General features: G+C 35.2%; 1 protein-coding gene across 4 annotated transcripts in view; it reads right to left on the reverse strand.

Annotated features, from left to right (window-relative positions):
* LOC135221901 (probable G-protein coupled receptor CG31760) overlaps positions 1 to 9,576 on the reverse strand; it is a 979,933-nt gene extending 970,357 nt beyond the window's left edge. For 3 of the 4 annotated variants that reach the window (XM_064259884.1, XM_064259882.1, XM_064259883.1), the window contains exon 1: positions 8,892 to 9,575. The gene's annotated coding sequence lies outside the window, so the exon portion shown is untranslated. Of the gene's footprint in view, positions 1 to 8,891 lie in introns of all 4 variants that reach the window. The other variant, XM_064259885.1, reaches the window with a different exon arrangement.
* Between the last annotated feature and the right edge of the window lie 2,640 nt (positions 9,577 to 12,216).

The raw sequence follows: 12,216 nt of genomic DNA on the forward strand, positions 1-12,216 counted from the left end.
GTAGCATTCGCGAACTACTAAAACACTCTTAGTCGCCTTTTCCTTTTAAAAATTCATGGGCCAGTTCAGACTCATTACCTAAGGCGAATAGTTGGAAGGTTTTCAAAGTGGTGCCACCATTCAGTACCAAGGAACCTATTTACATATTCAGAAACCATTCAAAGTATTGATTTTGCCGTTGTAGAAAGACTTCTCCTACAGTATCAATGATGCAACAGTCGACTGCCAGAAGAACGATGGCTACAAGAAAAACTATGTTTAAAAAGTTGCAATATCAATTCTGGGTTAAATTTATTTCAAATCTTGTTACAGAGTTTTGCTGATATTAAGGGATAGGTTTTCAAAAAGCATTCGAAGTGTTACAAGCCAATATAAACGTGTCCTGTCCCTGGGTATATGAATCATTCGCTAGAGATTAACTTCATTGCAAATTATTCCATAGATTATACAGCAACTATTGGCCTATATCATATAATATCCTGTGGCACTGAGATACTATATATACATGAATTACCCCCAAAAGATTGATTGAAATTTATCTACTATTTATTTTTTGGATGAAAGGGTTATATCATATTCCCGTTGATGGAGGTAACCTGTCAAAGATTACTTCTCACCAGCACTGCTGATTTAATGTAGAATTCAGCAAAAGAGTAATCATTATTTCTCAAGATCTAAATCATTACAATAAACATACATAGCACAAAATGAATATACTATCTTATGAAGACAGAATGCTAATGATAAAACTGCTGTTATTCCACACAAATCATAACTTTAGGAAATGACTTCTAATAAATTTCAAAATGGAAAATGTAGAGAATATCCATATATCCATATATATATATATAATATATATATATATATATATATATATATATATTAATATATATATATATATATGGTTATTATATATTGGTGTGTATATATATAATATATATATATATATATTATATAATATATATATAATCTAATATATATATATGTGCATTATATAAAAAATATATATATATATAAATAATATATATATATATATTATTTATTATATATATATGATATATATTATATATATATATATATAATATATATATATATAATATATATTATATAATATATGTGCATATATAGATATATATATATATATATATATATATATATATATATAGTATATATATGATAGGTATATATACTTTCATACTATATGTACTATATATATAGCTTTATAGCTTTACAAAGAGAGAGAACCGAGGAAACTACTTGATGTTACTCAAAGCGAATAAAACAAGATGGAATAGCATAACTCATTTCATGACAAATATACAAATTTGCAGCCTAGAAGGCGTATTCCAGAAAACCTTACTTTAAATATAAAGTTGATTATTGTACCAGCTACAGATATGAGAGAGAGAGAGAGAGAGAGAGAGAGAGAGAGAGAGAGAGAGATGAGAGATTGAGATTCGAAAGGGAGAGAGGAGGAGACAGAGAGAATTACAAACAGGGCAAGCCTAGGACGAGTTGAGTACCTTCATTACCCAAAGGTACTTTTAGATTATGGCACCTGTAACCAAGAACCTAGCTTACAACACAATGACCAGTGACTACTCCAACTACCGCTACGAAACCTGTGTTTCCAATTAATCCTTCCATATCTGGTGATTGGAGGACTGAACCAAAGGCCAGATGAATAAAAACAACAGAAATATACCTGATAAATTAAATGAAAGGGGGACGAAAATAAACAAGAAAACAACACTGAAAGCAAGACAGTGAGATCCTAGAAAATGGATGAGAACTGGAAACCGGGCGACTTTAAATATATATAAGAAACGGAAAAAAAATTAAAGTATGACCTATAAAGCAAACCTTGAGCTTCTAAAATATTTTTGCATGAAAATATTAATCACGAACCAATACTTGCAGCAAAGTATATAAATGGTAATATTTAGCTCTTTTCCTGATAAAGATCTACTTCCATTTCTGTTTCAGAAACAAAAGAAGGAAACGTGTATTAAGCTGCAGCAGTCAAAGATTATTCCGAGCATCGTCGACAGCTCTACATAAAGCGTTTAAGAAAAGAAACGGAGTCAGCAAGACGGACTAGTGTCAGGGAAAAACATGCCATGACTTATCTCTATCTGTTCGGAGTTTTAAGAGTTCTATACCAGGATAAATCTTTGACGAAGCGATCTGCATGACCGTCACTCTGATTTTCATATACAAATATTTATATCGATATGCATCACTGCATATTCTGCATGACTTGTCAAACTTCAATATCACAACACACAACAAGACTAACGTTTCTATTTGCAAATCTCACTACTTTATGTCAAATGGTAAATACTACATTCAGCTTTATTCCCTGTAAAAAAAAAAAAAAAAAAAACAGCAATTTCCACAGCTAAACCGAATAATGAATCACCTCACCATTCAAGCAGACCTGTGCTGCCACCAGAGACTAATCAGCATCCCCCACACCTCAGAATATTGTCCAATATAGGAGGAAAGCGTTATGTATTTCCTTAACACCAACATTTGTAAAGTAAGAGCAAGTTCCCCACTTACAGGTGAACAGCTACGTAGCAAGTTTGTTCACTTATAGTTTCAAATATAGAATTGTCAAAATGCATCTCCAGATTTCACCGTATGGGGGGCTCCTAATAATTCATCAAACAACGTTGATTCTTCCTGAATCTAGGCCGAGCTTCTGAAGGCACCAAATAGAAAACAAGTTCAAAGGTGAAATACCCAATATTGCATAGCCTACAAAGGAAACAACAATAATTCGATTAGATCTGGGAGGTTATGATAGAAAATCTATTTAAAAAATTTCCTAAACCAATTTCACATTATGCCTTTAAGGAGTTATGCCATTCAAAATTCAAGAAGTGCACATTTCAAGAGCACACCACTAAAACCAGCGACCCATCACGTCCTTTACTGTACAAGGAAACCCTTGAACATGCTAGTTCAGAATTTAATCGCATGTTGCAAAACTAGCATGGTATCTCTAAGACACGGTATTTGGCTGCAAGGGGGCTTCAGTAGCAGTACTACGTGCAATGTAGGTGGCATACATCAGAACTGTGATTGACTATGTTGCTCCTGCTCTTGTCTGCCTCTCAAATTCCAAATTGGCAAGGCTTGAAGCCATTCAAAATGAAGCGAAGAGAATTATCTTGGGCTGTTCAGTAACTGCAAAGGAATTTAATATGAGGATAGTTAGGATTGGCATCGATAACAGAAAGAATGAGAGAATCCAATACTGTTATAGGCACTAAAGCACCGAGAAATGACACTCTTCCAAAGACAGAACTACTGAATACTACTGCATTGGATCAAATTATCATTATTATTATTTCAGTAGATGAAACCTATTCACATGGAGCAAGCACACATTAACTTGAAATTCAAGCTTCCAAAGAATGTTGGTTTCATCCTCCTGCTGCAGAACTACAGAGCCAGTGATTTTTCATCAACCTGATATCTGAGCGACATTCCACACCACCAGCGACTATACCAACTGACCAGCTAATAGCAGGGAACAGCTGGACTACAGTAAATATTCAGCATTACAATGCAGTAGATTTTGGTCACATACACTCCCAGTACCTATGGACACCCACTTCCTCCATGGGAGTGCATGTCCATTCATATAACTGCAGACCGACCACCTTCTAAAATGGCAGAGTTGTCTACATATGAAATGAGATTGCATTATGAAGCAGCAATAGAAGAAAATATGGAAGGGGGAGGATAGGGGAGGATACCTTTGACTCAGTAGACATAAAGGTCAGGATACAAGACTGGGGTTCATCCACACAGGCTGAACTTATGGCCTTTGTTATTGGCCTCGACACAAATCAATCGGAGGGGTAATGATTCCCTAATAATAACTGACACTAAGTCTGCCCTACAGTCCTTAAAAACTACCTAGGTCTCTGTGTATGGAAAATTAGGAAAATAATTAAACGAGCAGTTAGGGATATAGTGGTCAAGTTGATGTGGATTCCGTCTCACATCAGGATACCAGATAATGAAAGGGCAGAGGACACCATTGACTACAACCTTGGGTTATAAATAAAGCAGATAAAAACAAGGATCAGGAGTCTTCAGATATGAGAAACTAACACATAGCAACAGATAGAGGGGGAAGTCAAGCAAAGCAATTCAGTTCTTTATCAAGGTAGCAATACACACTACATATACATATGGAAAAAGGGGGATTAGTAGACATAACGAGTTAGTGAATGCCAGGTACCCATAGCAGATAATAGGAAACAAGGAGGGCAGCACAAGTGACTGTAGAATATGCAATGAACCTTATGTACAGACACTTAATCACTATGTCATGACTTGCCATAAAATGCAGTAGTGTAGGGATGACATTCTCACAACTTAGAGGACCAAATAATACACCTACTGACAGTGACATACTTAAAAAGGTTTGAAAATTTTGCGATGCCTGAATAAATTTTTTATGTGGCCAAGAGAAGTGACATATTAGGAATATTATTATTAATGTAATTAAGGCAATGTTTGCCTAAGTTAAGACTAGTGACACTGCTATCATTTTTCAACCTTTGTCTATCTGTTCTGCATATGTGATCTTGTGTAGATTCCACTGTTACAATTAATGCAGCCTAGACTATGAACATTGTAATTATTAGTGCCTGGTATGTGTAGCGTTTTTTGCCACTATTATTGCCATTACTATCATTTCTGTTGTCGTGTATATGACATGTTATTGTTACTACTATTATTCATCCTCGGACGTTTTTTTACGAACGTTTATCATTCCTTAAAAGTAAATTATATGTGTATATATATATATATACACATATATAATTTACTATATATATATACATATATATATATATATATATATATATTTATAGTGTGTGTGTGTGTGTGTGTGTTTAGCTCGAGCTGTACATACCTCAACGTTAAGCCCATACTTAAGACAGGGGGTCATTCCACTATGTGCTTACTGAAGCTGCGCCTCTTCGAGGATGGGGGGAGGGGTGTCCAATAAACTAGCCTCTCACGAGGCAAAACTCAAATTGAAATTGAGTCGAATTATGTCAGCAGCCCCATGCCATGATATACCAGTCACTGTTTACGTTATCTGTCATTTATTTGTACACAAGTTGGCGTTCAGAGCACAACTCTTCTGTGTTCCTTATTATTTATTCCTTACATTGTGTCTTGCCGAGTACATAATGGATATTACTGTATCGTTATCTGTTCACACACAAACAAATATATATATATCTATATATAATATATAACTAATATTATATATATAATATATTATATATATAATTATATAATATTCTAATTATTAATATATTATTAATCATAATAATATATTAGTAATATATTGCAATATTTACAAACTCGAGTCATGATGGACTCAACATTTCTTTGCTTAGCTAAAACAGAGGGAAGCTCTTATATCGTCACCCATCGACAGTTCATCTTACAGTTAAAAGATTATAAGAATATTATTGAAAACAACTGCAAATGAGACAGCAGCAGGAACATTTGATTGTTTGTTAGACAAGACAATTTCCTCCCATGTTACAGACGATGAATCACCACAGGGCGAACTATAGATCTTTCTGCAAGTGCCTGGTCTACCATCCAATTGCTAGGCAGGAGGAAAAGAAAGGCTGGACCGAACTAATGACGAACAACTTGAAGACGCAATAGAGAGTAGTTTGTTGGATTCATTGCTCATAATTCTCCCAAATTTTTATATATTGGTCATATGAATCATCAGGAAATAACTCGTGAACCAGTACTTTAAACAGAGGTGATTTTGTTTGTTTATTTGTATGGTGTTTTTACGTTGCATGGAACCAGTGGTTACTCAGCAACCGAACCAATGGCTTTACGTGACTTCCGAACCACGTCGAGAGCGAAATTCGATCACCAGAAATACACATCTCTCACTCCTCAGTGGAATGCCCGGGAATCGAACTCGCGGCCACAAAGGTAGTATGCCAACACCATACCGACCACGCCACTGACGCGCTTTTAAGCAGAGGTGATAATCAACTGTTGAAGCCCACAACAGAATTTTATGAGCAAATAAAAACTAGGGGTGGGGGGTGGGAATTAAATATGGAGAAAATGGTCTAAAAGCTATTAAATGAAATGTCAAAAACGTGGTAATTGAAATCGCAAAAGTTATCCGTTTATATCTTCAATGCTGTTTTTCGCCAGTCGTCGAATGTTTTTCGAGGAAAATGCTGGAAAATTATGTTGGCTGTAGTAGAATTAGTTTCAAGTCTATAAAAAATTTATTTGCAGTGCTATTGTATACAATGAATGGGTGCATGTACGTTTTTCATATGATTCCTCACATGCCTGCGAATTATCGCCAACAATTACCTGTATACAACTGCTGAGTGCATTTTTTTCAAAAAGGGGTTATAGCGTTTCCATAACTATTCCTTCAAAAGCGTGACACATTCATATGAAAATGTACGGTTACAACCGGAAATACTTCATAGCAAATTATTTATTGGATCCATATTTTATATATAAAAAAAAGGCATGATCCGACCTCAAGCTTACTCGAAACGCGTGCATGATTTTTCCCAGACGCATAAGTTGCAAACATTATACTCCTAACTTAACGTGAAGTGGTCTTCGTAATTAATACTCATAATTAGTACTACTCGTATAATAACAACAAGTAATAAAAACAAGGATCAAATAAAAAGGGCACGAATAAAACACGTTCATATATTCTGTTTTAAATGGAAGCACAAAATAATTCAATAGAAATATAGCCTCTGAATTCACTACATCAAAAAAAAATAAACACGTGCTAAAATCTACGGACAGATACCCAGTTGTTTCACCATTGAAAATTTGAATAATACGGTTTATTTTATTAGAAATAATTTTTCTGTACTGTTTAATACGCACATTCATTTTTTCAAATTTTCATTCTATTGAATAAATCATAAAAATCCTATCCTAAAATTAATGTCTTTAACTCAACGCGAAACATCTTTTCCAGACCTTTTTAATTAATAAGGCTCATCCTTTGACCTTTCCTAACGCCTCCACCCAACAACAACAACAACAAAGCAGTGTGTAAGACTTACTCCCCGAGTTAGTGATCCATATACATATTATAAAAAAACTAATGATAATCTTAAGCAGATAATGAATGATAATGAAAATTCTGCATTGCTGGCTACTGGATGCTGGTCTCTGTTGATGTCACAGAATACGACCCTCAGAAGGTTGATGCCCAAATTTCCTCAATTTGCTTGAGCATGGCTGACCTGTAAATTCCATGGACCTTGACTACAACCCTGTTCTAAAGTATAAAAAAAACATACATTAAATGGCATTACTTAAATCACGTGTATTATAATCAAGTCTTGCATCTGGGTTACATCCACAAAGAATTTTCGTCAGCTTCTCCATAAGAGGCCGTGACCTACTTGTTCCTCTTCAGCCATTCAACGAGCGTCGGTTTTCTGGCAGCTGGGGCCCACTGTCTAAAAATCACTGAGCCTACACTATGTCAGCACACTTGTCCTTAACAGAGGATAAAACTGTAACTGTCTAATTTGGCATTATATAGCCGATGGTAAAACACTCTGCTTCAAGTCCATAATAGCAATATATATGTAAGTATATATATACTATATATATTATATATATAGATATATGTTTAATTTTCTATATTATATATCATATTATTTATATATGTATATATTATATAATATATCTATATATTATTATCTATATTATATTAAATATGTATATATTGTCTATATATATATATATATAATAATATATGTATTTTATGTAATTATATATTATATATATCTATATATATATATTATAGTATATATTATATTTATTTTATATATATATCTTATATATGTGTTATATTCCGGAATTCAGATTTTTTATTTACATAGTAGTGTGATTTTCTATACACATTTACACAAACGTGCACGCAACCACACCATTATGACTGTTTGGCTGATACAGTTAACTGGAAATATTACAGTTCATCCTTTCTAAATAATCTGATGGTCTAGTGACTGCTATATTTCTGGCTCCCTAAATTTAATAAGTGCCAAGTAACAAAGTACGCTTGATAACGGATTTCGACCGACGATATCACAGTGTAGTCACTGGCATGCACTGTCATACCAATGGTGAATGATACCTTCCACTGCCCATGAACGAGTCATCGTTTGGTGGGTCCACCCGTTGGACAGCCACTGATAGTCATTCCAAATAGATTGTACTTATGTATCAGTAAACATAGATAATTAAATATTTTTTAATTCTGAGTTATCTGGCATCAACGCAAAATCAGTAAAATACACCTACTTCTAGAGCACTCACGTACAGGTCGAGATGTAAAACGTCAACCTAAAAGTTTATCTTGAGCTTAATATCTGAACGTACCTAAAAATAAAAAATAAACAATTTTAAAAATCCTTTTCCCCAAAAAGTCTTAAATCCTAGCGTAATTTTATCAAAATAACATGACAATATTACGAACAACTCTGGGCCACACGGAATTAGGATCAATTATTGTTGCATGATGTACTTTTTACAAACGCAGGTATGCATGACCGAAAAGAACACACTGGTTACGGGAAAAATCATTATTAGGCTTATTCCAGGATTTTGCGAGGAATAATACAATATGATTAAATACCTGGGAACCTTTAACTGAAACAAGCATTTGAGAATTCCTATGCAAATCTCGGTTGCATATTGCAATCAATATATTTTGATATCACAACACTTTCAGTCGTCAGGCTTTTAAGCTTCTAAATGAAACCAATGATTTATTATTCAATTTCGTTACAAAATTAATTATTTACTATTACACTTACCTTACAACTGTCGTATGCTTATCAATTTCGCACTAGGCTAATCACCTGGGAAATACGAAAGACCACACTTCAAAACCGACAGCCTTCTGGCTGTTCTCTTTTCATCGACTTAGCCGTATTGCTTTTCTTCAACAACTGACCCTGGGAATAGCTGTTTTCACTAATATAATGGGAGTGATTGATACACTTTTGATGCTGCTTCCGTCATTTTCCTCCAGGTCACCTATCTATAATCTCAACGCCTTTTTACACCACTTGAAAACTGTTCCCCTTATAGCACATCCCGACCTGGAAATCTTGGGGGTTGTGAATATTTTCAACCCAGGTCGTTAAACTAAAAACATTTATTTTCAAGGTCTGAGGTCTAACCTCCCCGGACTCCTTTAATAACACTGATCACGATTTTTTTTTTTTTTTTTATAAGTCGGCACTCTCAAAATACACTTGGCCCGACTCGGGTAATATTTTCCAAACTCTATGGCCTATATCTTTCGTTTACATTCACATTGTGCAGAAATTAAAAAGGACCGTTGTGTTCCGGATAAATCAGTCTTACTGTTGGATATGTGTCAAAACGGCGAATTAAAGGGAGAATGATTAGCGAAACAAACCGTCATTTCGACAACCTGAAGTGCTGCACACTACCTACGTACACTCTTCTCGCTACCAAGCGAGGGAATGACAGGTCTTTATCCCGTGGACCTCGAATCCTCCCGCTATTAGGCTCGCTCAGGGGCCCCTTGCAAATCTACTCACTGTACCGATCTATTGACCAACAATTTTTACCGCCATTTCCATGCCAAGATTTTTATATAGATCTACTAATAACTTCAAAGAGTGGTCAAAGATTTGATAAAGAAAAGATATTTCACTTTCCTATGATAAATACAAAACGATTTAGCTGAAATGCCAAATACACATCGCTGTTGTTTTAACGTAAACATATTGATTGTCTATTATCTTCACCAGGTACTCACGCTTGTGTGAAAAAACGAAAACTATAATGGAAACAAAATCTGAAATGATTGCACTGTCAAATGAAATGATGTACGACTGAATTATGGCAGCGTTTTCGTTACGCTCAATCAAGGGCTGATTGCTCCTGCATATGAACAAACCACCTGTAGGGACTGTTCAACGCAGTCAGGTGAGCCGGCGACAAGTAAACAAAACTTGAATTTGAAGAACAATAATTGTTCTCATTTCGATCTCTAAACCTGGCTATATGTCATTCGGTGTTATATGCACACTGCTGGGTATTACACAATAACAGGAAACTTGGTACTCAGAAAGCCAAACTGGCAAATTTTCTTTTTTTTTCGTAATAATTGGAATTCTGTAAAAAAAAAAAAAAAATAGCTAAAAATTTTTATTTAAACATTTTCGCAAGAAGCAAAGGCAGAGCAAGGTGCTTTTTTCGTATTAATGTAACATTTGCTATTTGTAAACCAAATGAAATCATTCTAGGAGTTAAGAATGCAAAATGAAGTAAGCTATCATGAGGATTATTGTACTTGCTATTGTCAAAAAGGATTTGCAAAAGCTATTTCCACGACAATTGCGAGCATCTCCATTTCACTGAATATCATTGGATCTGTTTTCCCTAGGTTTCAGTAGCTAATGGATTGTATCATGTGTTGTTCACATAGCAGCACTTCCCGAATCAATAAGCTTCAAGCTCTCTGCGTAGCAAGACTACCCACAAAAGTTGAAACTGAGAATTGTGTGTGCTTGTTTGTGTTATTTTACTCACGTAGTCGATTTTTTCTCTAATACTATGATTATGATTTACTGACTCTGTTTTGATAACATTTCTGCTGGTCGACGCGTTTCCAGAGGCAACCGTTGAAAAGGTATTTTTGTGTCGGGTTATTAATGTGTATTTCACACTTCTACGAAGTTGTATTCTGTTTAATTTTCTGTATTAGAGTCAGGCTGGTCGTTAAACAATACTTGACATATCTATCTTACTTTGTAGCAGATAATCATGAACAATAACGTTTAAGCTTCTTTACAGGGAGATGATAACGAAACCAAAGGTGATTCAAACTTGTCGTAAACTTCTGAGTCAGGCAGTTCTGTTTTTGACGGAGAGGGTTACGAGACTTTCAAAGCAGAATCTATCGAGATCATAAGAAACGAGCTGGAAAGAAAAGGAAAATTGCCCCAGTACCCATCTGTAATGAGATACCTGCCTCTTCAACGGAGGTATAGGGCATTAACCGGCTAAGAAATAACTATTATTTTAGCCAATGAATCGATGATTTCAAAGCGCAAGTTCGGACCGCCTGTGGACTGTTGTATAGACTCCGATAGAGGGAAGGAAACGTGAACCAGAGCAAAAGGAGTTCCAGATGTTAGGTGTGGTTCGAATGTATGATCAATAAAGGGGTATATTACCAGCAAGGACGAGGCAGTGACTCTGGAAAAGCAACTTGCATCCAGCCTGTTTTACGAATTGAATTGAATATAGAATTGAGGCCAATGACCAAACATTGGAACCTATAGGTCATTCAGCGCTGAAACGGAAATGGAGTGTAAAGGGTTTAAAAGGTGTAACAGGAGAAAAACCTCAAAGCAGTTGCACTATGAACCAATTATCAGGAGAAGGTGGAAAGTAAGATGGAAGAAAGAGAATATGTGAGGCGGTTCAGTAATAGGAACGAAAGGGGTTACAGTTAGGGGCTGAAGGCACGCTGCAAAGAACATTAAGTAATGCCTACAGTTCACCGCATAAGGTGCACTGACGGCACTACCCTCCTACGAGGAATTAGCATTGAAAGTGTGAATATATATTATATTTATTGTCATGAACATCCAATGGTGGGGCAGCTGGAGAACGGTGAAAGGTCAAAGGTCAGCCTCAGTACCAGGAACACCACGTGACATTAATAGGGGAGTAATTGTATCGGCAAAATGTCATACTGGAATTAATTAGAGTTTAGAATTATAATTATTACAGTAGCTGAACCTTAAAATGACATGGATAATGCCTGGGAAGAATGTTACCTTCGCCTGTTATTATAATAGCAATACATACAAGCAGTGCCAATTTTCTCTATTCTTAAACGTACGTATTCATTAGGCATACATTTGTTTCAGTACAAATGCAGGTACATAGTATTTTTTTTAGAATACATGCGCATTCATTCCACAAAAAAATTCTTTATACATTTGTGCTGAAACCAAGGTATACCTAATGAATACGTATATTTAAGAATAGAGAAAATTGGCGCTGCTTTTATTTATTGCTAGTATACTAAGAGGCGAAGGTAACATTCTTCCCAGGCATTATCCATGTCATTTTAAGGTTCAGCTACTGTAA

The sequence above is a fragment of the Macrobrachium nipponense genome, chromosome 3 (genome assembly GCF_015104395.2).
Source record: "Macrobrachium nipponense isolate FS-2020 chromosome 3, ASM1510439v2, whole genome shotgun sequence".
NCBI lineage: Eukaryota > Metazoa > Arthropoda > Malacostraca > Decapoda > Palaemonidae > Macrobrachium > Macrobrachium nipponense.